The sequence below is a fragment of the Mustela nigripes genome, chromosome 3, assembly GCF_022355385.1.
Source record: "Mustela nigripes isolate SB6536 chromosome 3, MUSNIG.SB6536, whole genome shotgun sequence".
NCBI lineage: Eukaryota > Metazoa > Chordata > Mammalia > Carnivora > Mustelidae > Mustela > Mustela nigripes.
In genome coordinates this window covers 94763925-94769924 of record NC_081559.1, presented here as the reverse complement: position 1 = coordinate 94769924, position 6000 = coordinate 94763925, and the positions used below count along the sequence as shown (strand labels likewise).

Here is a 6000-nt window from a genome sequence, read left to right as displayed (position 1 = left end):
GCTTTCCCCCTTAGAATATTAGAAAATCTTTTTACAAGTTTTTTAGTCAGCTTTCCCCCTTAGAATATTAGAAAATCTTTTTACAAGTTTTTTAGTCAGAGGAACGTTGTAATTACCAACTTCATGGTAGAGTATTTTGCTTAACTAATGAGGAAAAATCTTGTTCTTAACTGACTTGCTGTTAGTTAGCAGCAATTTCACTCAAGTTTTGTACTTTACAATACCACTAATAGTATTTGTCTCCCCCCCCCTTTTTTTAACTTCATGAAAGTTTTGAGGATATTTAAGAATAAAGAAATTATTCAAAAGTGAGGTAGAACTTTAATTCTAATCTAAGATATTGCTGGATACTTAATTAAGATACTTAATTCTAATCTAAGATAAACCATGCCCCAAATAATTACTAAAGAATGTACTCTGAGAACAAACTTACTTTCTGTTTTGCACTAATGGGAACTAACAATTTGATTTTAGGCTTATGTAGATGCTTTGTTTTGTTAGATAATTTTTTTGAAGTAAAATTGATCACTTTTATTATAAGTCTGTTGTTAACTGCAGTTTATCCCTCTGTAAGGAACTCTCAATATTTGTGAGGATTTTTTTAGCTTTATGGTGATGTTAACAGAATTTGAGATTATCAAAGCATTAGGATTTTCTTCTTTATTCATATGAATATGAGCAGAGAAAGTAGCACTGCATATAGAAATCACACATCATTAAAAATCATTTAAAGATATGCTGAAATATAAATTGATTTATTAAATTATTAAAAAAATTTTTTTTAATTTATCTGACAGAGATCACAAGTAGGCAGAGAGGCAGGCAGAGAGAGAGAGAGGAAGGAAAGCAGTCTCCCTGCTGAGCAGAGAGCCCAGACGCGGGGCTCAATCCCAGAACCCTGGGATCATGACCTGAGCCGAAAGCAGAGGCTTTAACCCACTGAGCCACCCAGGCGCCCCTAAAATATTTTTATGATTACATTTTTGAATAAAGAGAAAATGTAAGTTTGCAAACATAGATCATTCTATTCCACTTGAAACAAGTACATAACAACAATTGATATATGATAGTAAAATTAAGGGCAAAATAAGGTAGCTGTAACTGGAATGGGGAATGATTTGCAACACCAAAAAGAGAGCCAAACTGAGTATTAGTGAGCTGTGATATTATTTATAATTGTTAATACTTTGATTTATGCATATTTACTGAATATCTACTGTGTGCCAGATCTGAAGAAATAATGAACAAGACGAGATCCATGTTGCCACTGAACACAAATTCTGATGAGGGAGAGAAGTAATAGATAAGATTAAAATTTAGATGCTAAATTCAATTTTAGGATATAAATTGGGTAATGTATTCAAAGTACATAGCATACTGCCTGGCAAGGGCTAAAGGAAGGTTTACTCTATCCAACCCCTTTCTCCCTATAGATAGTGGTAAATAAGTCAGTTAGGGAAAACGTGAATGGATTGATAGCAAGGTAAGCTGTTAATTATGATGAATAAGATTAAATAAAATGTAAAGGACAGGGATTACTGAGATGATAAAAGAAAGTTTAGATAGTGACTGAAGAGATTTTAATTGATATGAGGGATAGTGATTACCAATTCTCTTCCTCCACTGAAGGGGGAGAGTTAAGAGGAATTAAAAAAAAAAAAAAACCCTTTGTGCAAAATGTCAAACATTTGTAGACAGTATAGTATGATTAACCCCCGTGTGCCCATCACTCCGTTTCAACAATGTTCTGCTGTTTTTTTGTTTCAGTAGTACCTCTATCAACTCTCCACCCCCACTAGATTTTTTTAAAATAGTTTTTTAAAATAAAATTTACATATATTGTAATGCACAAAACTGCTTAATTTTGACAAATGTTTTTATCAGTGTAACAGCACTCCTTATTCATGATATTGAACATTGCTTTCACCCAAGAAAGGTCCCTAGCAGCCCTTTCCAGTTAATCCCAGTGCTCCTTACTCATGTTCCCCAGGCATCTGCTGTTCTCATTTTTTTCTTTTAAACTGTAGATTACTTTTGCCTGGATCTTGAATTTCATGTACATGGCATCATAGTATATACTCTTTGTGCTTGGCTTCTTTGTGCCTGCAAGAATCACTGTTTTTCTTGCAAAGTAGTACTCTGTTGTATGAATATACTGCAGTTTGTTTCACTTGTTGACAGACATACTGGCTATGAATAAAGCAGAACGTTCTTGTATGAGCCCTTTGGAGACGTATGTTTTTATTTCTCTAAGATATATACCTAGGAGTGAAATTACTAGATCATAGGATAGGTATATGTTTAACTTGAAGGAACTGCTAAAGCTTTTTATACCATTTTATTCACCTACCAGCAATACATACATGAGAGTTTGGGTGGCTCTACATTCTCACCAGTTGCTTGTTTTCAGTTTTAAAAATTTTGATCTTTCAATTGGGTATGTAGTTTGTGGAATTATTTGTATTTTTCATTCTAGTTTTCATTTGTATTTCTGTTATTAATATTTACAACTTTTAATATGCTTACTATTAGCCATTTGTCTGTCTGTCTTTGTGGACTGTCTATTCAAATTTTTTGTCCATGTTTTAGACTGGTTTGAGTTTTTTTTTTTGTTTTAGGAGTATTTTAGTTCTTTTATGTATTCTGCTTTTCAGTCTTTTCAGATAGTAGTATTGGAAGTCGTGAATATATTCTTTTTATGTTTTCTTCGACATGCTTTATCATTTCAGCCTTTAGGTCTGTGATCCATCTTGAACTAATATTTGTATATGGTTTGAAGTGCAGAGTCACGTTTCAGTGTTTATATATGGGTATCCTATTCTAGAACCCTCTGTTGAAAACACTTTACTCCGTTACATTTTTCAGGCAGTTGATGTAGGAGATTACCTTCTGGTAATTGTTGATGTAGGGGATTACCTTTCTGTTTCATTAAATCTGTTTGTCTATACTGTGTCAGTACCACATTGTCTTAACTACTGGAGATTAGAGTTTCCCAGCCTTGGCATTATTAAAATTTTGGGCCAGATGGTTATGGGTCTGCCTCATGCAGTATAGATTATTTGGTAGTATCCCTGGCCTCTAACTACTAGATGCCAATAACACTGCCGCAGTGATGACAACCAAAAATGTATCTAGACATTGACACATATCCTCTGAGAGGCAAAGTTGCCCTCAGTTGAGAATTACCAAATAGCTTTATACTAAGTCCTGAGGTTAATTTGAAGTCTTTAGGTTTTGTTGTTTTCCCAAGATTGTTTTGTCTATTCTAGATTCTTTATGTTTCCATTATGAATTTTAGAGTGAGGTTCTCAGTTTCCATAGAAAAGATTATGATTTTGCTGGAACTGATTGGGTTTGTGTTCAATTTATAGGATACTCTGGGGGAGAAGTGACATTTAGACAGTCTTGAAGCTTCCAGTCATGAAAATTCCACATATCTCCATTTGTTTAAGTCTTTAATTTTTCTTGACAGTGCTTTAAAGTTTTTGGTGGAGGTCTGGCATATCTTTTGTTAAATTTATTACCAAGTATTTATGTTGTATGTGGTTGTAATGGAATTGTTTTTTAGTTTTGTTTTTCATTTGTTTATTGCTAGAACACAGACATACAATAGAATTTTGTATGTTGACTTTAAAAAAGTTCTTTTTATTTGAGTAGAGTTGACACACAGTGTTATATTCATTTTAGGTGTACACCATAGTGATTCAGTGAGTTTATACATTATACTATGCTCATGTGTAGTTTTTATCTGTCACCATACAGTCCATTTCAGCTTCATTGACTTTATTCGTTATGCAGTGCCTTTTATTCCATATCTGGCAACCTGTGTCTCCCCTTCATCCATTTTGCCCGTCCCCTCATCCACCTTCCCTCTGGCAACCATTAGTTTGTTCTCTGTATTTATAGATTGTATGTTGACTTTGTATCTTCACACTTGGCTAAAGTAAAGAATCATGATCTTATTGTTAATTCTTTGCATTTTCTACATTCATAATCATGTTCCCTGCAAATAGGGACAGTTTTACTTTGTTTTCAGTTTTTGTCCTTTTTATTTCTTATTGTTACTACACTAACCAGGACTTTTTTTTTTTTTCTTCTCTAAAATAGCTAGTGACCCCTGTCAGTTATGCACAGTTATGCACAGTGTTGTCAGGGTGGTCTTTTTTGCTTGTTTCTTTAAGTAAACTCTGTGCCAAACATGGGCTTAAGTTTATGACACTGAGATCAAGAGACACCGACTGAGCCAGCCAGGCACACCCAACCAGCACTTTTAGTAACATTTTGAGAGCTGTTGAGAGCAGACATTCTTACCTTCTTCCAGTTGTAAGAGAGATGTTCAGTGCTTCAACATTAAGAATGTCATAGGTTCTTCATAGTTGTCATCGGTGCCCACCACTATTCTATTTCTGTTTTTATGGATTTGAGTAGTTTAGGTGTCGCATATAAGTGGGATCATAGAGTATTTATCCTTTTGTATCTGGCTTGTTTCACTAAGTATAATGTCTTCAAGTTCAGCCATGTTGTAGAAAGTGTCAGAATTTTTTTCTTATGATAGAATATTCCATTGTATGTATATACCACATTTTGTTAATCCATTTGTTAATCTGTTGATGAACACTTAGGTTGTTTCTACTTTTTGGCTATTATGAATATGAATAACATACCTACTTTTTGGCTATTATGAATTATATTATTATGAATGCTGCTGCTGTGAGTGTGGTTGTATAAATATCTGTTCACGTCTCTGCTTTCATTTCTTTTGGATATATACCCAGAGGTGGAATCGATGGGTCTCATGATAATTTTAAAAATTTTTTGAGAAATTGCTGTACACTTGGCTGTGTGCAAATTCTGTTTTGTTTATTTGAAGATACCTTTACTTTGCATTTTTTTCTGAAGGATAATTTTGCTGAAGAATTCTGGGTTGATGTTTACTTATTTATCATTTATTCATTCATTTGTTCATTCATTCCAGTTCTTTAAAGATGTAGTCCTATTTTTTTCTTCTCTCAATAGTTTCTGATTACAGGTTAGGTGTCATTCATATTTTTTTTCTATTTTGGTGCTTTTCTCACTGGCTGGCTTTAAGCTTTTTTCCTTCAGTTTTCTTTTTAAGCCATTTAACTGTTACAGTTTAGGTATATTTACTTGTCATTTTTCTGGCTTAGATTTGTTAATATTGGATATATAAATTTTTGTTTTTCACCAAACTAGGGAAGTTTAGGCTATTATTTCTTCAAATACTTTCCTGCTGCATTCTCTATTCTTTATCTGTGACATAATTTTTCTTTGAACTCTTAATACTTTTCCACAGGTCTCTCAGGTTCTGCTGTCCTCATTTTTTTCCCTCTCTTTCTCTTGGTTTATTTTTTAGTTCATTTACTCTTTTTTCTGCTGTCTCTGATTTACTGTTAAGTCCATTTGATATATTTCTCAATTTAGTTATTATGCTTTTTAGGCCTTTACACATAATTTGGTTCTTTACATAATTTCCAATTCTCTGAGGTTCCTCATTTCTAAATTCTTTTTGAAAATATTTCTGTTTAGTCCTTGAGTGTATTTATTATAGCTAGTTTAGAGTCAATTGCTATATTTAGGCCTTCTTGGTTTTGGTTTTTATTGACTATATTCTTTTGAGTATAGGTCACATTTTCCTGTTTTGTTTTGTTTGTCTTGTGCATGTGGGTATCCAGTAATTTCTTAATTATATGCTTGAATTTTGAATGAAATGTAGATTCTGTTGTGTTCCTCTGAAGAGTATTTTTTTTTTTTTTTTGCAGGCAGTTCATTTGACTGTGCTAAACCTCCTCTCTCTCATTGGTGACAGCACTTAAGTTTTTCTTTTTTCTTTTAAATGGACTCAGTGCTTGGCTCAGGCCTAAACCTATGACCCTGAGATCAACACCTGAGCTGAACTGAGCCACCCAGGCACCCCTGAAATCTTTTCTTTTAGTTTCTTTGTCACTGTACTGTGGGGTTTCCACTGTTCGTGCCTGGTGT

At 33.5% G+C, this 6000-nt stretch overlaps 1 protein-coding gene across 2 annotated transcripts in view; it reads left to right on the top strand.

Annotated features, from left to right (window-relative positions):
* RAB3GAP1 (RAB3 GTPase activating protein catalytic subunit 1) overlaps positions 1-6000 on the top strand; it is a 114324-nt gene that overhangs the window by 6181 nt on the left and 102143 nt on the right. The gene's annotated exons all lie outside the window — the stretch shown is intronic.